Source organism: Salvelinus namaycush, chromosome 39, assembly GCF_016432855.1.
Source record: "Salvelinus namaycush isolate Seneca chromosome 39, SaNama_1.0, whole genome shotgun sequence".
NCBI classification, from domain to species: domain Eukaryota; kingdom Metazoa; phylum Chordata; class Actinopteri; order Salmoniformes; family Salmonidae; genus Salvelinus; species Salvelinus namaycush.
This window is the reverse complement of record NC_052345.1, coordinates 22,717,666-22,742,152: the sequence shown is the minus strand read 5'-3', so window position 1 is coordinate 22,742,152 and position 24,487 is coordinate 22,717,666. Positions and strand designations below refer to the sequence as shown.

General features: G+C 44.0%; 1 pseudogene; it reads right to left on the bottom strand.

The window, feature by feature from the left end:
* Window positions 1-24,487, bottom strand: part of LOC120032637 — an 85,427-nt pseudogene that overhangs the window by 13,487 nt on the left and 47,453 nt on the right.

Sequence of the window (24,487 nt, the reverse complement as noted above, 5' to 3'; positions counted from 1 at the left end):
TTCGTTGTGTTCTTCTTTTTATTTCTCCTGTGTTTTTGTTCTACCTTTTGTTATTTTTAGTACGACATTATCGATTACTGCAAATCAAATAAATGATGTTTTATTGGTCGCATACACAAGTTTAGCAGATGCTATTGCGGGTGTAGCGAAATGCTTGCATTGCTGGGTTTAGAGCTAGCATTTTACTGTACTTGTGCACAGGACATTACAACTTGAAACCTCCATGCATGCAATCTCACTTACTTATGCCCTCCCAAGAAGGAGCTTTCGGGAGATCCCGCTTCGTAATCCATCTGCAAGTCCCAGGAGAAATGAAGACGGTTACAAGACAGAAGCCTTATTTCATTTCACTTTGCATGTTCTATTCCTCAAGAGTCAGAAAGTCATTATAACTGCGTGATGATGAGTATTAGAAATGAAAGATACATGAATAAGGTTGGACTGAAATGAAATCATGACATGTTAAAGCTCCATCTCCTTTGAATGATAGGTGATAGAGGTTTTGTTGTGCAGAGGTGCTATGTATACTGTAATTCTAGTCGAAATGCAATGTGATTGCTTTTTGATTTATTCAGTTGGTGAACATCTATTCATTGGCATGCCTCATGGCAGTCATTCATTCATGTATGCATGCAAATACATAATACCTCTTAATAATAGCATTCATTTAATTGGTTAAGCACGTAATGGATACACACAAGCAAAGACTATGCTGATTGGTGATTTTTTTTATTTCACCTTTATTTAACCAGGTAGGCTAGTTGAGAACAAGTTGTCATATACAACTGCGACCTGGCCAAGATTAAGCAAAGCAGTTCAACACGTACAACAACACAGAGTTACACATGGAGTAAACAAACATACAGTCAATAATACAGTAGAAAAAGTCTATATACAGTGTGTGCAAATTAGGTAGGTACTGATACAGCAGTACTGTATCATTTTAGTCAATAAGATTTTTGCAACGTAAGCTTAACTTTCTGAACATTCGAGACGTGTAGTCCACTTGTCATTCCAATCTCCTTTGCATTAGCGTAGCCTCTTCTGTAGCCTGTCAACTATGTGTCTGTCTATCCCTGTTCTCTCCTCTCTGCACAGACCATACAAACGCTTCACACCGCGTGGCCGCGGCCACCCTAACCTGGTGGTCCCAGCCCGCACGACCCACGTGGAGTTCCAGGTCTCCGGTAGCCTCTGGAACTGCCGATCTGCGGCCAACAAGGCAGAGTTCATCTCAGCCTATGCTTCCCTCCAGTCCCTCGACTTCTTGGCACTGACGGAAACATGGATCACCACAGATAACACTGCTACTCCTACTGCTCTCTCTTCGTCTGCCCACGTGTTCTCGCACACCCCGAGAGCTTCTGGTCAGCGGGGTGGTGGCACCGGGATCCTCATCTCTCCCAAGTGGTCATTCTCTCTTTCTCCCCTTACCCATCTGTCTATCGCCTCCTTTGAATTCCATGCTGTCACAGTTACCAGCCCTTTCAAGCTTAACATCCTTATCATTTATCGCCCTCCAGGTTCCCTCGGAGAGTTAATCAATGAGCTTGATGCCTTGATAAGCTCCTTTCCTGAGGACGGCTCACCTCTCACAGTTCTAGGTGACTTTAACCTCCCCACGTCTACCTTTGACTCATTTCTCTCTGCCTCCTTCTTTCCACTCCTCTCCTCTTTTGACCTCACCCTCTCACCTTCCCCCCCTACTCACAAGGCAGGCAATACGCTTGACCTCATCTTTACTAGATGCTGTTCTTCCACTAACCTCATTGCAACTCCCCTCCAAGTCTCCGACCACTACCTTGTATCCTTTTCCCTCTCGCTCTCATCCAACACTTCCCACACTGCCCCTACTCGGATGGTATCGCGCCGTCCCAACCTTCGCTCTCTCTCCCCCGCTACTCTCTCCTCTTCCATCCTATCATCTCTTCCCTCTGCTCAAACCTTCTCCAACCTATCTCCTGATTCTGCCTCCTCAACCCTCCTCTCCTCCCTTTCTGCATCCTTTGACTCTCTATGTCCCCTATCCTCCAGGCCGGCTCGGTCCTCCCCTCCCGCTCCGTGGCTTGACGACTCATTGCGAGCTCACAGAACAGGGCTCCGGGCAGCCGAGCGGAAATGGAGGAAAACTCGCCTCCCTGCGGACCTGGCATCCTTTCACTCCCTCCTCTCTACATTTTCCTCTTCTGTCTCTGCTGCTAAAGCCACTTTCTACCACTCTAAATTCCAAGCATCTGCCTCTAACCCTAGGAAGCTCTTTGCCACCTTCTCCTCCCTCCTGAATCCTCCTCCCCCTCCCCCCCCCCCTCCTCCCTCTCTGCAGATGACTTCGTCAACCATTTTGAAAAGAAGGTCGACGACATCCGATCCTCGTTTGCTAAGTCAAACGACACCGCTGGTTCTGCTCACACTGCCCTACCCTGTGCTCTGACCTCTTTCTCCCCTCTCTCTCCAGATGAAATCTCGCGTCTTGTGACGGCCGGCCGCCCAACAACCTGCCCGCTTGACCCTATCCCCTCCTCTCTTCTCCAGACCATTTCCGGAGACCTTCTCCCTTACCTCACCTCGCTCATCAACTCATCCTTGACCGCTGGCTACGTCCCTTCCGTCTTCAAGAGAGCGAGAGTTGCACCCCTTCTGAAAAAACCTACACTCGATCCCTCCGATGTCAACAACTACAGACCAGTATCCCTTCTTTCTTTTCTCTCCAAAACTCTTGAACGTGCCGTCCTTGGCCAGCTCTCCTGCTATCTCTCTCAGAATGACCTTCTTGATCCAAATCAGTCAGGTTTCAAGACTAGTCATTCAACTGAGACTGCTCTTCTCTGTATCACGGAGGCGCTCCGCACTGCTAAAGCTAACTCTCTCTCCTCTGCTCTCATCCTTCTAGACCTATCGGCTGCCTTCGATACTGTGAACCATCAGATCCTCCTCTCCACCCTCTCCGAGTTGGGCATCTCCGGCGCGGCCCACGCTTGGATTGCGTCCTACCTGACAGGTCGCTCCTACCAGGTGGCGTGGCGAGAATCTGTCTCCTCACCACGCGCTCTCACCACTGGTGTCCCCCAGGGCTCTGTTCTAGGCCCTCTCCTATTCTCGCTATACACCAAGTCACTTGGCTCTGTCATAACCTCACATGGTCTCTCCTATCATTGCTATGCAGACGACACACAATTAATCTTCTCCTTTCCCCCTTCTGATGACCAGGTGGCGAATCGCATCTCTGCATGTCTGGCAGACATATCAGTGTGGATGACGGATCACCACCTCAAGCTGAACCTCGGCAAGACGGAGCTGCTCTTCCTCCCGGGGAAGGACTGCCCGTTCCATGATCTCGCCATCACGGTTGACAACTCCATTGTGTCCTCCTCCCAGAGCGCTAAGAACCTTGGCGTGATCCTGGACAACACCCTGTCGTTCTCAACTAACATCAAGGCGGTGGCCCGTTCCTGTAGGTTCATGCTCTACAACATCCGCAGAGTACGACCCTGCCTCACACAGGAAGCGGCGCAGGTCCTAATCCAGGCACTTGTCATCTCCCGTCTGGATTACTGCAACTCGCTGTTGGCTGGGCTCCCTGCCTGTGCCATTAAACCCCTACAACTCATCCAGAACGCCGCAGCCCGTCTGGTGTTCAACCTTCCCAAGTTCTCTCACGTCACCCCGCTCCTCCGCTCGCTCCACTGGCTTCCAGTTGAAGCTCGCATCCGCTACAAGACCATGGTGCTTGCCTACGGAGCTGTGAGGGGAACGGCACCTCAGTACCTTCAGGCTCTGATCAGGCCCTACACCCAAACAAGGGCACTGCGTTCATCCACCTCTGGCCTGCTCGCCTCCCTACCACTGAGGAAGTACAGTTCCCGCTCAGCCCAGTCAAAACTGTTCGCTGCTCTGACACCCCAATGGTGGAACAAACTCCCTCACGACGCCAGGACAGCGGAGTCAATCACCACCTTCCGGAGACACCTGAAACCCCACCTCTTTAAGGAATACCTAGGATAGGATAAAGCAATCCTTCTGACCCCCCCCCCCCCCCCCCCCCCCCCCTTAAAAGATTTAGATGCACTATTGTAAAGTGGCTGTTCCACTGGATGTCATAAGGTGAATGCACCAATTTGTAAGTCGCTCTGGATAAGAGCGTCTGCTAAATGACTTAAATGTAAATGTAAATGTAATAAGGGAGGTAAAGGCAATAAATAGGCCATGGTGGCGAAATAATTACAATATAGCAATTAAACACTGGAATGGTATATGTGCAGAAGATGAATGTGCAAGTAGAGATACTGGGGTGCAAAAGAGCAAGATAAATAAATACAGTATGGGGATGGGGTAGTTGGATGGGTAAATTTACAGATGGGCTATGTACAGGTGCAGTGATCTGACAGCTGGTGCTTAAAGTTAGAGAGGGAGATATGAGTCTCCAGCTTCAGTGATTTTTGCAGTTCGTTCCTGTCATTGGCAGCAGAGAACTGGAAAGAAAGGCGGCCAAAGGAAGAATTGGCTTTGGGGGTGACCAGTGAGATATACCTGCTGGAGCGCGTGCTACGGGTGGGTGCTGCTATGGTGACCAGTGAGCTGAGATAAGGTGAGGCTTTACCTAGCAGAGACTTGTAGATGACCTGGAGCCAGTGGGTTTGGCGGCCAGCCAACGAGAGGGCCAGCCAACGAGAGCGCACAGGTCGCAGTGGTGGGTAGTATATGGGGCTTTGGTGACAAAACGGATGGCACTGTGATAGACTGCATCCAATTTGTTGTGTAGAGTATTGGAGGCTATTTTGCAAATGATATCGCCAAAGTCGAGGATCGGTAGGATGGTCAGTTTTACGAGGTTATGTTTGGCAGCATGAGTGAAGGATGCTTTGTTGCGAAATAGGAAGCCGATTCTAGATTTAATTTTGGATTGGAGATGCTTAATGTGAGTCTGGAAGGAGAGCTTACAGTCTAACCAGACACCTAGGTATTTGTAGTTGTCCACATATTCTAAGTCAGAACCGTCCAGAGTAGTGATGCTGGATGGGCGGGCGGGTGTGGGCAGCGATCGGGTGAATAACATGTATTTAGTTTTACTTGTATTTAAGAGCAGTTGGAGGCCACGGAAGGAGAGTTGTATGGCATTAAAGCTTGTCTGGAGGTTAGTTAACACAGTGTCAAAAGAAGTGCCAGAGGTATACAGAATGGTGTCGTCTGCGTAGACGTGGATCAGAGAATCCCCAGCAGCAAGAGCGACATCATTGATGTATACAGAGAAGAGAGTCGGCCCGAGAATTGAACCCTGTGGCACTCCCATAAAGACTGCTGAGCTGTTTGTTTGAACGTCAACAAAATACATGTTGGTTGACACTTCATGTAATGGCAGCTACTGTATATGAACCAAACAAATAGCTGTTCATGCTGGACACAATACTTGTCCTTACTGGTTATGACAATGATCACTATAAAAATATTTTTAATATTTACAGTATACATTTTAAAAGATAAGATGCACCCAATAAGATACATCATTGGTTAGACCACAGCCTTAAACTCAGGAAATCAAGTTGATATGACAAAACTTTAAATATATCATTAGTTGATACAACTAAGTATTTTAAGTGGGGCAACTCATCTTTTAAGGTTTCATTTCAGGCGCTCTAATTGAGGTATCACCAACATGTCAAAAGGAGACAGTCGTTAAAAGGTGAGACGTGAGGATTTAGTACAATGATGACAAATGACCAAGGTCGACAATGACACAGCAACTCAGAAATAATGCAGTTATCTAATTCAGGACATAGTTTACAGTCAGAACAAAACAGGCATGGCAGTTAAACTAATGGCAAAGGCCTTTTTAACCCTTTTCCTGAGCTTAAACTCTACCTCCACAGTAAAGACTGGAGAGTTGACAGAAGATCCGGCTCAGTGAATGTCACCTCTCTGCCCTCCTCTATCCCTCGCCTCTCATCTCTCCAACCTCCCCCTTGTCTGAGTCTGCCATCATAGAGAGGGCGATGCGCTTTGATAACCGTTGCTTTCCTTCGCTTCCTTCCCCTATAACAACTGTCACACAGAGATTCCAGGGCTGTGTCTCAAATGGCACCCTATCCCCTATATTGTTGCAGTAAAGTAGTGTACTATAGGGAATAGGGTGCCATTTGGGACACACACACACACACAATGTGTCAGCCTTGCGCCCAACGTACACAGAATCTCAGAGGGTGCATTTCAGAAACTGTTAAGCTACCATCTACGTTATGACAGTGAATAATGGCAATATATATGTACAACTACAACATGTATGTACAACTAAATATATGCGCAAGATGTGTGCATAATTGTATTTTTAGATTAGATAAAAGCATAATCTAAATTCCATATTACAATGTGATAATTCCAAAACACCATCTCAGCTGTATGGCCTAATGGGAAACACTTAATAAATCACTTAAACAAGGGTACCTTTTGTAAAATGTTACCACATCGCAACACATTCATGCAGAGGTTGTGGGGAGGATGTGAGGAGGTTGTGTGGCTAAGCAGAGGCCTGTTTTACCGCGGTGCAGCTGTTGTATGGTTGCTGTATGTACCGTTTGCTACACAAAGCATCTGCAGCGGGCGTTTAGGCAGCACTCCCCTGTCCAACTCGGAGAGACTTGCAGCTCACTACGGTTTGAACGTCCCGATGGGACAAACAATGACACTTTTCTCGATCAACCTCTTTCTCTCAACTGCTCTCTCACTTTCTCAACCTCTGCCTCTCCCCCCTCTCTCAACCTATGCCTCTCCCAAGCTCTCTCTTAACCTCAACATCCCTCTTTCTCAATCTCTCTCTCAACCTCTCTCTCTCTTTCTCAACCTCGCTCCATCCCTCAACCTCACACACTCTCAACCTCTCGCTCTCTCTCTCAACCTCGCTCTCTCTCTCAACCTCGCTCTCTCTCTCTCTGAACCTCGCTCTCAACCTCGCTCTCTCCCTCTCTCAACCTCGCTCTCTCCCCCTCTCAACCTCGCTCTCTCCCCCTCTCAACCTCGCTCTCTCCCCCTCTCAACCTCGCTCTCTCCCCCTCTCAACCTCGCTCTCTCCCCCTCTCAACCTCGCTCTCTCCCCCTCTCAACCTCGCTCTCTCCCCCTCTCAACCTCGCTCTCTCTCTCTCAACCTCGCTCTCTCAACCTCGCTCTCTCAACCTCGCTCTCTCTCTCTCTCAACCTCGCTCTCTCTCTCTCTCAACCTCGCTCTCTCTCTCTCTCAACCTCGCTCTCTCTCTCTCTCAACCGCGCTCTCTCTCTCTCTCAACCGCGCTCTCTCTCTCAACCGCGCTCTCTCTCTCAACCGCGCTCTCTCTCTCTCAACCTCGCTCTCTCTCTCTCAACCTCGCTCTCTCTCTCTCTCAACCTCGCTCGCTCAACCTCGCTCTCTCAACCTCTCTCTCTCTCTCTCAACCTCTCTCTCTCTCTCTCAACCTCGCTCTCTCAACCTCGCTCTCTCAACCTCGCTCTCTCAACCTCGCTCTCTCAACCTCGCTCTCTCAACCTCGCTCTCTCTCTCTCAACCTCGCTCTCTCTCTCTCAACCTCGCTCTCTCTCTCTCTCAACCTCGCTCTCTCTCTCTCAACCTCGCTCTCTCTCTCTCTCAACCTCGCTCTCTCTCTCTCAACCTCGCTCTCTCTCTCTCAACCTCGCCCTCTCTCTCTCAACCTCGCCCTCTCTCTCTCAACCTCGCCCTCTCTCTCTCAACCTCGCCCTCTCTCTCTCAACCTCGCCCTCTCTCTCTCAACCTCGCCCTCTCTCTCTCAACCTCGCCCTCTCAATTCAATTCAATTCAAATGACGTAACAATGTACATATTGCCAAAGCTTATTTTGGATATTTACACAATAAATAAAAAAAATGAGAATCAAAATTGTCAACGGGACAACAGTAACAACAATAACCAAGTGTCAAAATAACCATACATTCAACAATAACAATAAGCATACAGTAGAGTACATGTGCAGGTTGATTGGTCTGTCAGACACTGTCCCTCAACTTATGGCAGGCAGCAATGTAGTGCGCTGCCAACCCACAGCTCTCTGCGTCCTCCCCCAACAGGATTGGTAGCCTATTCTCATCAGAGAGGTCTTTGAAACCTTTGGGTTTCAAATTTGGGGAAATGACACTCTCTAATTGTTTTATATTTTTTACATTTTGTCAGGAAATGCAGCTCCGTCTCAGGTTCTGCTGTTGTGCAGTGGTTGCACAGCCTTTCCTCTACAGGGAGCCAGGTTTTCCTATGTCTACCCTTCTCAATGGCAAGGCTGTGCTCACTGAGCCTGTACTTTGTCAAGGTTATTCTAAGGTTTTGATCAGTAACCATGGTCAAATATTTAGCCACAGTGTACTGTCGATTTAGGGCCAGATAGCACTGCATTTTGCTTTGTGTTTGTGCTTGTGTTTCCCAATAAGCAATATAGTTTTTTTGACTGTGTTGTAATTTGGTTTATTCTGATTGATTGGATGTTCTGGTCCTGAGGCTTCAGTGTGTTAGTAGAACAGGTTTGTGAACTCAGCCCCTTACCAGCTGGATGAGGGGACTCTTTTCTTTGCTCAGCTCTTGGCATTGCATGACTTGGTAATGATATGAGAGGGGGTCACTGTATTTGAGATGTTTCCAAAACTTAATTGCTCTTTTTTGAGTTTTTATTATTAGCGGATATTGGCCTAATTCTGCCCTGCATGCATTGTTTGTAGTTTTCCTCTGGACATGTAGGATAATCTTACAGAACTCTGCATGCAGTGTTTCAATGGGGTGTTTGTCCCATTTGATGAAATCTTGTTTTGCAAGTGGAAACCACACCTTGCTGCCATAAAGTGCAATTGGTTCAATGACATATTTAATTCGTTTTAGCCAAATTTGAATAGGTATTCCAATTTGAATTAGCTTTTTAATGGCGTAGAATGCCCTGCGTGCTTTCTCTCTCAGCTCATTCACTGCCTCATTAAGGTGTCCAGTTGAGCTTATTTTTAAACCTAAGTAATTGTAGTGTGTGCAGTACTCTATATATTTTGTACCAATTGAGAACTTTGGTCTAATTCCCTGAGATCTGGATCTTCTCTGGAAAATCATTATTTTAGTCTTTTTGGGGTTTACTGCCAGGGCCCAGGTCTGGCAGTACTGCTCTAGCAGGTCCAGGCTCTGCTGTAGGCCATGTGCTGTGGGTGACAGCAGGCATAGGTCATCTGCGAAAAGTAGGCATTTAACCTCTGAATTGTGGAGACTAACACCAGGGGCTGAGGATTTTTCTAGAATAGGGGCCAATTCATTGATGTAAATATTGAAGAGTGCAGGTCTCAGATTACAACCCTGACGAAGGCCCCGCCCCTGGTTAAAGAATTCAGTTATTTTCTTGCCAATTTTAATGCTGCACGTATTGCACGTATTGCCATTGATTTATTATGTCATATGTTTTACCCCCTAAACCACTTTCAATAACTTTGTAGAACAGTCCTGTATGCCAAATAGAATCAAATGATTTTTGGAAGTCGATAAAGCAAGCGTATATTTTGGAATTATTTTGGTGGACATGTTTATTTATCAGGGTGTGTAGGGTGTAAATATGATCAGTTGTGCGATGTTTTGGTATAAATCCAATTTGGCTTTTATTCAAGACATTGTGCTTAGTAAGGAAGTTTAGAACTCTTACATTTATAATACTACAGAAAACCTTCCCCAGGTTACTGTTCACACAAATGCCTCTGTAATTGTTAGAGTCAAATTTGTCTCCGTTTTTAAAGATTGGGGTTATGAGTCCTTGATTCCAGATGTCAGGGAAATAACCTACACTCAGGATCAAATTAAACAGTTTTAATATAGCCAATTGAAATTTTGCACTAGTGAGTTTGAGCATCTCATTTAGGATGCCATCAGGTATGCATGCTTTTTTAAATTTGAGGGCCTGAAGTTTATTATAGAGTTCCTGGTCAGTAATTGGGGAGTCCAATGGATTTTGATTGTCCTTTATAGCTTTTTGTAATCCATTCAACTTCTCATGAATTTGGCGTTGTTCTGCGTCTCTGTCAATTTGAACGGTGTTGTAGAGTGTTTTAAAATGGGTTGTCCATATGTCACCATTTTGTATCGCTAATTCCTCTTCTTAAGATTTTTTTCTCTCCCAATTTTTCTCTTTTTCTCTCTCTCTCAACCTCGCTCTCACTCTCTCTCAACCTCGCTCTCTCTCTCTCTCTCTCTCTCTCTCTCTCTCTCTCTCTCTCTCTCTCTCTCAACCCCGCTCTCTCTCTCTCAACCCCGCTCTCTCTCTCTCAACCTCGCTCTCTGTCTCTCTTAACCTCGCTCTCTGTCTCTCAACCTCGCTCTCTGTCTCTCAACCTCGCTCTCACTCTCTCTCAACCTCGCTCTCTCTCTCTCAACCTCGCTCTGTCTCTCTTAACCTCGCTCTGTCTCTCTTAACCTCGCTCTCTGTCTCTCAACCTCGCTCTCACTCTCTCTCAACCTCGCTCTCTCTCTCTCTCAACCTCGCTCTCTCTCTCTCAACCTCGCTCTGTCTCTCTTAACCTCGCTCTCTAGCTCTCAACCTCGCTTTCTAGCTCTCAACCTTGCTCTCTCTCTCAACCTCGCTCTCTCTCTCTCAACCTCGCTCTCTCTCTCTCAACCTCGCTCTCTCTCTCTCAACCTCGCTCTCTCTCTCTCAACCTCGCTCTCTCTCTCTCAACCTCGCTCACTCTCTCTCTCAACCTCTCTCTCTCTCTCTCAACCTCGCTCTCTCTCTCTCAACCTCGCTCTCTCTCTCTCAACCTCGCTCTCTCTCTCTCAACCTCGCTCTCTCTCTCTCAACCTCGCTCACTCAATTCAATTCAATTCAATTCAATTGACTTTATTGACATGGCAAGTTCGTTATTACTTACATTGTCAAAGTATACATATCGAAAATCAAAATCAAATATATATGTATATATATACAAAATATATATATATTTATATATAAATAAATGGTGGGACCAACAGCAATAATAACAGTAGTAGTGGACATGGGATTACCATTAACAACAACTACAACAACAATATTAATCAGAACAACAATAAATTAAAGCAACAGTAGTAGACCAGTGTCAATATGACTTGAGAAGACATATGACCTGGTATGAAAGACAAAACAAAACTAAGCTAAATGGGAAATATTATCAACATTACTTTGCATTTTTCACTGGCTGTCCCTCAGGTTGTGGCAGGAGGACACATATTTGGCTGCCAAAACTGCACATTTTGGCTTTTCACCCAATAAATATTTGATTTTTTCTTCATCTTTTATAGTTTCAAATTCTTTGTATTGAGTTATAATTTTGGGAAAGAAATATGCTCTTAGGTCTGAGTATTTGTCACAGTGTAGTAGGAAATGCACCTCTGTCTCTACCTCTCCTCTGGAGCAGAGTGAGCACAGCCTGTCCTCTCTGGGCAGCCAGGTTTGTCTGTGACGACCGGTCTCTATAGCCAGACGGTGCTCACTGAGTCTGTACCTAGTCAATGTTTTCCTCAGTTTTCTATCAGTCACAGTGGTCAGATAGTCTGCCACCATGTACTGTCTGTTTAGAGCCAAATAGCATTGAAGTTTACTTTGATTTTTTGTGGTGTCTTTCCAATAGGTTATATATTTTTCTTTTTGTTTTGTGATGATTTGGTTGGGCCAGATTTTCTGAGGGCTGTCCCGAGGCTCTATGGGGTTGGTTTGGGTTGGTGAACTGAGCCTCAGAACCAGCTGGCTGAGGGGACTCTTCTCTGGTTTCATCTCTTGACATTGTAGAGCTGTGTGATGGAATGTTTTAGGGTCACTTGTTTTTAGATGGTTGTAAAATTTGATGGCTCTTTTTTCTATTCGAATGAGGAGGGGGTATTGGCCCAATTCTGCCCTACATGCGTTATTTGGAGTTTTTCTTTGTACTTGCAATACAGTCTTGCAAAACTCTGCATGCAATATTTCAGTTGGATGTTTGTCCCATTTAGTAAATTCATTATTAGAGAGTGGACCCCATACTTCACTGCCATATAGAGCAATTGGTTCTATAACTGATTGAAAAATTTTGAGCCAGATTCTAATTGGAATTTCAATTTTGATGTTCCTTTTAATGGCATAAAATGCTCTTCTTGCTTTGTCTCTCAGCTCATTCACAGCCATGTGAAAGCTACCTGTGTTGCTCATATTTAGTCCTAGATATGTGTAGTTTTTGGTGTGTTCTAATAGAACTGTGTCCAAATAGAATTTATATTTGTCATCCTTATTTCCCGACCTTTTTTGGAATATCATTATATTTGTTTTTTTTTAGGTTAACGGTCAGAGCCCAGGTCTGACAGAACCTGTGAAGACGATCTAGGTGCTGCTGTAACCCCTCTTTAGTGGGAGACAGCAGCACCAGGTCATCTGCGTACAGCAGACACTTGATTTCAGTGTTGTGTAGGGTGATACCAGGTGCTGCCGATTCTTCTAATGTTTTTGCCAATTCATTAATGTAGATGTTAAATAATGTTGGACTTATTGGGCAGCCCTGTTTCACTCCCCGCCCCTGAGAGAAGAAGTCTGTTTGCTTGTTGCCAATTTTAACCGCACATTTGTTTTTAGTGTACATTGATTTAATAAAATCATATGTTTTCCCTCCAATACCACTTTCTATTAGTTTATAAAAAAGACCTTCGTGCCAAATTGAATCAAATGCTTTCTTGAAATCTACAAAACACGAGTAGATTTTGCCTTTGTTTTGGTTAACTTGTTTATCAATTAGAGTGTGGAGGGTGTAAATGTGGTCTGTTGTACGATAATTTTTTAGAAATCCAATCTGGCTTCTGCTCAGGACGTTGTGTTCGTCAAGGAAATGATGTAGTCTGCTATTTATAATACTGCAGAGAATTTTCCCCAAGTTGCTGTTAACGCAAATTCCTCTGTAATTATTTGGGTCAAATTTGTCTCCATTTTTATAGATTGGTGTGATCAATCCCTGGTTCCAAATATCGGGGAAAATACCTGCAGTGAGGATAATGTTGAAGAGTTTGAGTATTGCCAATTTGAATTTGTGGTCTGTATATTTGATCATTTCATTTAAAATACCATCAGCACCACAGGCCTTTTTGGGTTGGAGATTGCATAGTTTTTCCAATAATTCTTCTTCTGTAATTGGGGTATCTACAGGATTCTGATAGTCTTTGACTGCTAATTCAAGGATTTGTAATTTTTCTTGTATATCTTTTTGTTCTGGGCTCTTTGTTATATTGCTGTAGAGGTTTGCAAAGTGATTTCTCCACATATCCCCATTTTGGATAGCCAATTCCTCATGATGAGGTTTGTTTAATTTATTCCAATTCTCCCAGAAGTGGTTTGATTCTATGGATTCCTCAATTCCAACCAGCTGATTTCTAATGTGCTGTTCCTTTTTTGTTCTTAGGGTGCGTTTGTATTGCTTCAGTGTTCACTCTCTCTCAACCTCGCTCACTCTCTCTCTCAACCTCGCTCACTCTCTCTCTCAACCTCGCTCACTCTCTCTCTCAACCTCGCTCTCTCTCTCTCAACCTCGCTCTCTCTCTCTCAACCTCGCTCTCTCTCTCTCAACCTCGCTCACTCTCTCTCTCAACCTCGCTCACTCTCTCTCTCAACCTCGCTCACTCTCTCTCTCAACCTCGCTCTCTCAACCTCGCTCTCTCTCTCTCAACCTCGCTCTCTCTCTCAGCCTCGCTCTCTCTCTCTCATTCTCGCTCTCTCTCTCAACCTCGCTCTCTCTCTCTCAACCTCTCTCTCTCTCTCTCAACCTCTCTCTCTCTCTCTCAACCTCGCTCTCTAACTCTCAACCTCGCCCTCTCTAGCTCTCAACCTCGCTCTCTAGCTCTCAACCTCGCTCTCTCTCTCTCTCAACCTCGCTCTCTCTCTCTCTCAACCTCGCTCTCTCTCTCTCAACCTCGCTCTCTCTCTCAACCTCGCTCTCTCTCTCAACCTCGCTCTCTCTCTCAACCTCGCTCTCTCTCTCTCAACCTCGCTCTCTCTCTCTCAACCTCGCTCTCTCTCTCTCAACCTCGCTCTCTCTCTCTCAACCTCTCTCTCTCTCAACCTCTCTCTCTCTCAACCTCTCTCTCTCTCAACCTCTCTCTCTCTCTCAACCTCGCTCACTCTCTCTCAACCTCGCTCTCAACCTATCCCTTTCTCAACACCTCCATCCCTATATCTCCATCTCAACCCCTCTCTCATCTCTCCAGCTCCCTGTCCTCCCTCTTGTCTGAGTTTGCCATCATTGATAGGGCTTTGCACTTTGATAACCATCCCCCTCTCTTTCAACCTTTCTCTCTTTGAAAAAAAGAGACGCTTCGCATTGTGACAAGCCCTAAAAATAAATCCCTGCTGTGCCCCTGTAAAAAAACAAGCGTCTGTCAAAAAAATACTTACTACAAAATAGGCCAGGGGACAACTTACATGTGATATTTCATCATTGTAACCCGTTTGGTGATTGTTCATGCTGATATTACTGTGTTATTTCATCATCCACGTCAAAACCAGGTAGGAATACAAATTGATCACACTGTAAGGTATACAGGACATTAATACATGTGCAGTGATACAGGACACTGTAATAACCAAAAGGAACTATAGGCTGCAAACTATATGTTACAAAAGGGAGGGTATGTCGCAACGGCACGGTTTATGTCTTTACATGTGTAGGCCGTCATTGTAAATAAGAATTTGTTTCTGAACTGACTTGCCTTGTTAAATAAAGGTTACACATGCAATGACAAGGGAAAGTGTTATGGGATGCCAACGAAAGCAGCAAGACAGAGGGCTTCACCGAGTGAAAAGCATCCAAACGTGAACTGACAACGTATGAACTGCGATGAGGATGAGACAACACAAAACGGAGGTAAAATATGGGCAAAAATAAGAACAGAAGTACCATGTTGGATCTTGCAGTGTAGTATTGTTCTTCCACCCAGTCCAAAAAATCGCCAGAGTCGGGCTGTTTAGTAGACAGACCAAGAAAACACAGATTATTCACAGTCATGGGGTATTTAAAAAAATAATCACACACACACAGTTTTAAAAAAAAAGTTGTGTTTAAGTTCTCTGAAGAGATGGGATGAAGGTTGGGTTATAAAAAATGTATAAACAAAAACACACATAAGGGGTGAGAGACTCAAAAGGCTGGCCAAGGTGCCAAAAGGATACCATGCAAGTGGGGCCTTCCGAAAAGAATCTTTCATGGACATGCACTTCTAAAATAAGTGACCGACCTTCCCCTCCAACCAAAGCACATCAAAGACAGAAGTTGAGAGAGAGAAAGAGCATGGTATTACAAGCCTACAATTTTTGTGTTGATGATAAAAAATAAATAAACTCTCCTTGCAAAAAAATACACAAATATATTTAGAATAATAAAGAAACATTTTTTTTTTTTTTTTTACAAATTCTTTAGTCCCCCAAATGTGTGTGTGTGTGTGGCTGGGGGGGTTATAAAAAAAGCATAAAAGAAGAGAATACTTCAAGACTGGAGGATTGGAAGGTACTGTGTACAGGACTTGATAACTGGTTGTTGATTTACACTCACACACACACATTCAAACACTGCTACATTTAAACACTGTTTAGGCTAGGTTAGATATTTCATTGGAAGGGTTAGAAAATGTATTTAACAACGTGAGACTCTCACCCCTTCGGTATTTTGAAGTCAACATACAAACTACAACTCGTATCTGTTGACTGTGGGTATGTCCCAAATGACACCCTATTCCATATATAGTGCACTACCTTTGACCAGGGACCATATGGTGTCATTTGGAGTGCACGCTCTGGGTTTCCTATATATCTTTGTATGCAGGCGTCTGTCGTCGCTATTATACCACATACAGTTAATATAGTCTATATAACATATCACCAAATACTGTAGTATGCCTCATCCAAAATACAATGCACCGTTATGGTATGAGAGCAGTGCAATAGCAATAGCAGTAGCCATGGAAATTGTGAGGTTCTGAATTTAAACAGTCGTTATTGTTGCAAAGCGTGATTTGGTTGGTCGAAAAGTGTGAAATGTTGATGGGCAAGCCTGTGCGTGTGTTTGTGTGTGTGTGTGTGTGTGTGTGTGTGTGTGTTAGGAGAGTCACTCACTGCTGGGTCGTGATGAGATTCAGTCTCCTTCCTAAGCAGGGGATCAAACTTGACTTGATCGACTATCAGTGTCAAAAAATGAAACACAGAGAATGAAACAAACTGCAGTACTAAGAAATGAACACACAACACATTTCGAAATATAGTCACAGTGGCCTGGCAATAAAAACATTTTAAAAACTGCATGCTTCGAGCACAAAAAGCACAAAATATCACTAAAGATCGCTTACGGGCATATTACTACTAGTGCAGGCACTTTCCCTCCTATATAATCCCTGTGGGCACTGAGTCAAAACTAAATGGCAAAAATTAAGACCCTCAGATATAGAGTCCCTGAATGAACAGTAAGCAGTTCCCCATGCGCCTTTTGCACATGCAGGGCGAATATTCAAGTCTCTTGGAAAGTGATGCTCAGCGACTCAGTGAGTGACAAAAAGGAGAGCTGGAAAGATAAGGAGCGAGTGTGGGGGAGAGGCAGAGAGAGGAAGGAGTGGTTTTCCATACTTAACCACAAAAGGTCACGAGAAGGACCGCTCGGGAAGAAATTTGAAAAGGCTTTCGTTACATTGTTATAAACGTGACATTATTGATGTCATACCCAGTCACAATGACCTTAGTAGATGTTAGATTGTGGCTACTCACTTGATGCAGTCGTAAATAAAAAAGGTTTTTATAATTTCAGCCAGTAGTTTTGAAAGTAGAGCTCACAACCCAAAACGGGTCCCCAAACATTGTGCACAATTGTGTACAACATCAGTGCATGTGGGTTGTGCATGTTGGGCTCACCCAGCAACCTCATTGGACAATACTGTGCTGACCTGATCCCGCCTCCCACTTTAACCTTGCAACCTTATTGGACCTCATTCCACCTGCCAATAAACATTCTCTATCAAGTTCTGTTGTTGCAGGCTAGCTCCCGTTGTAGGGTATGGTCCCATCAGACTAATATGGCAAACGAGCAAGCAAATGTTATGAAGTAAGTTTAAACAACAGAAAATGTACACTTCTACAATACATGACTATAAGTTTGTGGACACCTACTCATCAAATATCTCATTCCAAAATCATGGTTATTAATATGAAGTTGGTCCCCCTTTGCTGCTATAACAGCCTCCACTCTGCTGGGAAGGCTTTCCACTAGATGACGGAACATTGCTGCGGGGACTTGCATCAGGCACTGATGTTGGGCAATTAGGCCTGGCTCGCAGTCGGCATTCCAATTCATCCCAAAAGTGTTCGATGAGGTTGAGGTCAGGGCTCTGTGCAGGCCATTCAAGTTCTCCACACCGATCTCGGCAAACCATTTCTGCATGGACCTCACTTTGTGCACAGGGAAATTGTCATGCTGGAACTGTTTCCACAACGTTGGAAGCAAAGAATTGTGTAGAATATTATTGTATGCTGTAGTGCTAAGATGAAAAACAACCCCAGACCGGTATTCCTCCTCCACCAAACTTTACAGTTGGCACTATGCATTGGGGCATGTAGCGTTCTCCTGGCATCCGCCAAAACCCAGATTCGTCTGTTGGTGGTGAAGCGTGATTCATCACTCCAGGGAACGTGTTTCGCGGCTGAGCTGTTTCCACTTCACAATAACAGCACTTACAGCTGATCGGTGCAGCTCTAGCAGGGCAGACATTTGACGAACTGACTTGTTGGAAAGGTGGCATCCTATGACGGTGCCTGAGCTCTTCAGTAAGGCCATTCTACTGCCAATGTTTGTCTATTAAGACTGCAAGGCTGTGTGCTCGATTTTATACACTTCTCAGCAACGGGTGTGGCTGAAATAGCCGAATTCACTAATTTGAAGGGGTGTCCATCTACTTTTGATTATATAGTTGCATCAAATGTCCTACTCCTTGAAAGTCAATTGGGGGAGAAGGGCGTGACGCTTGGCATTCAAGCCAAAGAGTTCAATCTTGGTTTCATCAGACCTGAGAATTTTGCTTCTTATGGTCTCAGAGTTCGTTAGCTGCCTTTTGGTAAACTCCAAGCGGGCTGTCATGTGCCTTTTACTAAGGAGTGGCTTCAGTCTGGCCACTCTAACATAGATGCCTGATTGATGGAGTGCTGAAGAGATGATTGTCCTTCTGGAAGGTTCTCCTATCTCCACAGAGGAAGTCTGGAGCTCTGTCAGAGTGACCAAGGCCCTTCTCCCCCGATTGCTCAGTTTGGCCGGGCAGCCAGCGCTAGGAAGAGTCTTGGTGGTTCCAAACTTCTTCCATTTAAGAATGATGGAAGCCATTGTGTTCTTCGGGACCTTCAATGCTGCAGAAATGTTTTGGTACCCTTCCCCAGATCTGTGCCTCAACACAATCCTGCTCTGACATGCACTGCCAACTGTGAGACCTTATATAGACAGGTGTGTGCCTTTCAAATAATGTCCAATCGATTGAATTTATCACAGGTGGACTCCAATCAAGTTGTAGAAACATCTCAAGTATGATCAATGGAAACAGGATGCACCTGAGCTAAATTTCAAGTCTCATAGCAAAGGGTCTGAATACTTATTTACCCCCTGCCCTGTATTTATGTTTATTATTTTTCATAAAATTTGTAAACATTTCTAAAAACCTGTTTTTGCTATGCCATTATGGGGTAGTGTGTAGATTGATGAGGATTTCTTTTTTAATAAGGCTGTAACGTAACAAAATGTGGAAAAGGGGAAGGGGTCTGAATACTTTCCGAACGCACTGTATATAGCGTCAAGAGGTAAGATCAGAGATCTGTATATAATGATGAGATGATCATGTTGTCTTGTCCATTGCGGAAGGCAGGCGACAAGTTTAGATTTTGGCGCGAGTGAAACCTCTCGCTTCATCTCTTCCTCTCTGGACAGACCAGTATAATGTAACGACAATCAGCGATAACGATGATGAGAGAAGAACAAGAATTCAAACCGTCTTGGCAGCCGGCGCATACATCCCAAATGGCACGCTATTCCTTTTATAGTGCACTACTTTTGACCAGACCCCTATGGACCCTAGTCAAAAGTAGTGCACCATATAGGGAATAGGGTTCCATTTGGGACCCAATCCACAAGTGAGTCACGTCTTCCTAGCAACCTTCCACATTTCCCTGATTAAAAAGGCTGGTGTAAAAATAACACCACTGAATGTCGCATTTTGATGGCACGTGTAATGAAAATGACCCTCCCTTCCACTAAGCCATGTGGGGAAAATCATTAGTTGGCTGCCAGTCTTCTTCTGTGTCATGACTATAAGAAAGGCGTCCCAAATGGCTGCCCATTTCCTATATAGTGCACTAATTACGAGCACAGCCCAAGTAGTGCACTATGTAGGGACCAGGGTGACATTTGGGGGCCGCCAAGGTAGTCCCAGGATGGCTTCCACTGTTATTTATTTAGCAGTGTGTCCTCCCTCGTGCATCAGAGGACATGCACTTTACTTTATGTGAAGGGCTCACAGTGGAACTAACATTTCCAGGGCACAAAATGGCAGTTGAAGGACGTCCTTCACTGCCTGGCTGTTTTTGAAGAAGAGACTAAAAGCATTTAGAGCCAAACCATCGGAAGCCAAGGGCGGTTGAAGTAGCTTCTCCAGCACAACTTAATCTTGGGACATAATATAGGACCATTCTTGTCTAATGTATGCACTCAGTAGTGAGTACACTGCTGAGTGTGACCCAATGGTATCACACCATTCTCCACGTCAAACAACTTCAGCACATGCCTATTTCTGATGTTACACCCCAACACACTTCCCATGCACAAATGTAAAGACAACTAACCACACATCTATGTCTGTGTGCACACAATCTCAATTACCAGAGCAAGCAAACACACCTATATAGGCCCACAACGCCCGCACACGCACGCACACACACGGTACCTCTCTGCCAACGGAAAAGCGTGGGAGTCGCCGAGATAGGGGGACAACGGGTTGAAACACACCCCAGTATGAGCCAAAGCACCCTCTTGTATTTCAACTAAGGGCAAAGGAGAGAGGCAGAGACACTCAGCCCAACTGATGAGAGGAGTTGAAGAGGAGTAGGTTGAAATTGCCCTTAGATGCTGATCTTCGGTCAGTTTTGCAATTCCCCCACTAATGGTTAAGGTTAGGCTTGGGGGAAGGGAAGCTGATCATAGATCTGTACCTAGGGGAAACTTTACCCCGGAGCAGTTGAGGACCGGGCAGGGGGTGAAACGGCCTAAAGAATTCCTTTAAGGCACAGAGTCAACACCTACAGTCAGTTATTATGGGCCTTGGCCAATGTGACTACTGCCAGCTTAAGTGACAGTGCAACTTTTTGGAATGAGTCATGCGTACATTTGATGAGACGATGTTTTGAGGAAATAAAATAAAAAAATTGCAGGCAGCTAAGAGGCTAATTAATGCTTATGCTATGGCTAATACATCTTTAAAATTCAAACAAAAATATATAGATGCTGTATAATATTATACATTCTGTAATTGTCTAACAAATATGCATTTAAGTGTGCCAATGAACAAGACAGAATGTTCAGTCAGTGTATTCTAGTATAATATTGACAAAGATAAAAGTACTGCTGAGTGTGAACACCGTGGCTTTGAATAGCAAAAGCACTCCCGTCAAACTCTTGCTGTGCATTATACACAGACTAAATTGACCCCTAAAACCTACAGTGACAAAATGTTCTGTATGACAAAGTACAATAGATGCTCTACAACCAATGATCGTCCTTTATAGTCAATTAAAATGATTTAGGGCCTTGATCAATCAAAACCAGTAACCAGGAATACAGGATAAGACAAAAAAAAATCTAAATTATGACTATTTCCGCTGTGAGAATTGATGTCACCATTTAAAAATGGCGACTTCAGAGGCAACCTAGCCTGGGTGCCAGTCTGATTCTGCTATCTTGCCAACTCCTTATGGAATAGTTATGCCAAATGTTTGGATTGACACTGAGTGACAAGGAGTTGGAAAGATTGTATTAACAGACTAGCAAAGGTTACCGGTTTTGATTAAAGGAGGATGTGTCCCGTGAGTGTCTGCAGCTGTACTGTACCTCCTCGGGCTCCTCGGGCTCATCATCTAAGTGGTCGTCGTAGGAGGAGTGGTCCGGGTTGCTGGCCTTGTCCAAGAGCTCGATGGCCAGCGTTCGACTTAGAGGTTGCGAGACAAAGGGATGCTGGGAAAACATCAGGGGACAACAATGAAGCCGAGTTCATACTGTAGGATAGCCTGGTCTCGGATCTGGTTGTGCGGTCTTGCCAACTCCTATGGTTATTGATGGGGCAATGACCATAGCAGTTGGCAAGACAACACAAACAGATCTGGGACCAGACTAACCGTAGGAGACTATGGGCCAGATTCAGTCAAGAAAATCCACGTGTCAGATAGATTGCATTATGAGAAATGCAATCGAGTAAAACAAATTAATCATAGCTCTCAATTATTAAAAAAAAAATACATTTCCTGCTGTGGTTGTTCCCTCTTGAGCCAAATAGCAGTTGAATAAAAATAGGAGTTGGCTTGGCTTGGGGAAAATGTTATCTAAGATGAGATAAGATACAACTTTATCCATCCCCTTAGGACAATTAGATTCAGGGCTAAAGTGGTGCATCTGATATGTACTGGCATACAAACACTAGACAGACAACACATTTAGGCTGCATACCCAAATATGGGCATACGGTGCCATTTGCCTCAGACAAGCACAGCACAAGACATTATCACATTTTTTTTTACATGCCTGTGCAATAGATTATTAAAAGGCTAAAGAGTAATGTGTAAAAAGGCACTCTAAGTGAGGTAGACCTAAACAAGATTTCTAAGATAAAATGTAAAAACAGTTGAGCCTGTAAGAGTTAGGTGGGTTCCTCTGTCCCAAGTTTATTTGAGTAATAAGCATGGTCGAGTTCTAAGAACACAAACCGCAGGCTAATAGTAAATCAGAGTTGCTACGTGGAGACTGAAGCACTTTCTACAATTGCGTCATCCTTTTTTGGACTGTTAAATAAATGTTTACCCATTGATTCTTTAAGAATCTTTTAAATGCCTCATGAGCTCAGCTCAACTGCCGTACACCACCAGAACCCAAAATGTAAGCTTGTTTTACTTGAAAACATACACTGTATAGCCTCAAAACGCATTACTGGGGGCAAAATGCCCACCCTCCTGGACACCTACACCACCTGATGCCACAGGAAGGCCAAAAAAAGAATCAAGGACATCAACCACCCGAGCCACTGCCTGTTCACCCCGCTATCACCCAGAAGGCAAGATCAATACAGGTGCACCAAAGCTGGGACTAAAGACTGAAAAACAGCTTATATCTCAAGGCCATCAGACTGCTAAACAGTCATCACTAGCACATCAGAGGCGGCTGCCTATAGACATAGATTAGGATTCACTGCCCACTTTTAGAAATGGATCACTAGCCACTTTAATAACATTTCAGTATCTAGCATGACTCATCTCATATGTATAAGCTGCGCTCCACGCTATTCTACGGTATCTTAGTCACTTTAATTGTGTGTAAATATTCCATCACCCATCTCATATGTACAGTTGAAGTCGGAAGGTGACATACACCTTAGCTAAATACATTTAAACTCAGTTTTTCACAATTCCTGAAATTGAATCCTAGGAAAAATTCCCTGTTTTAGGTCAGTTAGGATCACCACTTTATCTTAAGAATGTGAAATGTCAGAATAAAAGTGGAGAGAATGATTTATTTCAGCTTTTATTTCTTTCATCACATTCCCAGTGGGTCTGAAGTTTACATACACTCAATTAGTATTTGGTAGCATTGCCTTTAAATTGTTTAACTTGGGTCAAACATTTCGGGTAGCCTTCCACAAGCTTCCCACAATACATTCGGTGAATTTCAGCCCATTCCTCTTGACAGAGCTGGTGTAACTGAGTCAGGTTTGTAGGCCTCTATGCTCGCAAACGCTTTTTCAGTTCTGCCAACATATTTTCTATACGATTGAGGTCAGGGATTGTGATGGCCACTCCGATACCTTGATATTGTTGTCCTTAAGCCATAACTTTGGAAGTATGCTTGGGATCATTGTCCATTTGGAAGACCCATTTGCGACCAAGACAAGTACGATGTTTGTCCTCATGTGCAGTTGCAAACCGTAGTCTGGCTTTTTTATGGCGGTTTTGCAGCAGTGGCTTCTTCCTTGCTGAGCGGCCTTTCAGGTTATGTTGATATAGGACTCGTTTTACTGTGGATATATATAAAATTTTGTACCCGTTTCCTCCAGCATCTTCATAAGGTCCTTTGCTGTTGTTCTGGGATTGATTTGCACTTTTCGCACCAAAGTACGTTCATCTCTAGGAGACAGAACACGTCTCCTTCCTGAGCGGTATGACGGCTGCGTGGTCCCATGGTGTTTATACTTGCATACTATTGTTTGTACAGATGAACGTGGTACCATCAGGCGTTTGGTAATTGCTACCAAGGATGAACCAGACTCGTCGAGGTCTAAAATTTATTTTCTGAGGTCTTGGTTGATTTATTTGGATTTTCCCCTGATGTCAAGCAAAGAGCCACTGAGTTTGAAGGTAGGCCTTGAAATTCATCCACAGTTACACCTCCAGTTGACTCATATTATGTCAATTAGCCTATCAGAAGCTTCTAAAACCATGACATCATTTTCTGGAATTTTACAAGCTGTTTAAAGGCACAGTCAACTTAGTGGATGTAAACTTCTGACCCACTTGAATTGTGATACAGTGAATTATAAGTGAAATAATCTGTCTGTAAACAATTGTTGGAAAAAGTACTTGTGTCATGCACAAAGTAGATGTCCTAACCTACTTGCCAAAACTATAGTTTGTTAACAAGAAATTTGTGGAGTGGTTGAAAAACGAGTTTTAATGACTACAACATAAGTGTATGTAAACTTCCGACTTCAACTGTATATAGTGTATTCTATACCCAATGGCGCTCTGACATATGTATATAGTCTTAATCCATTCCTTACTTAGATTTACATGTATTTTGGGTATATGTTGTGAAACTGTTAGATATTACTTGTTAGATATTACTGCATTGTCAGAGCTAGAAGCACAAGCATTTTGCTACACCCATAATAACATCTGTTAAACACATGTATGTGACCAATACATTTTATTTTAAACATGGTTAAAACTATAATGTTGATACAGTATCATTAATCCTTGAATCCGCTAGCTCATTCTATAAATTTGAGAGTGGTTCAATTTCTCCAGCACCATTCCTCAGCTGTTTACAAAAACAGTGGCAGGGTCAGTGCTTGTTATTGATTGAACTTCATACTGCCCATTTAACCAGCTTATGTATAACAACTGCAAAGGGGGCTCTATTTCCAAATATTCACACTATTTCACCCAATCTTGACCTTGAACATTTGAAAGACTTCCTTACGAACAATACTCTTTGGGTTGTC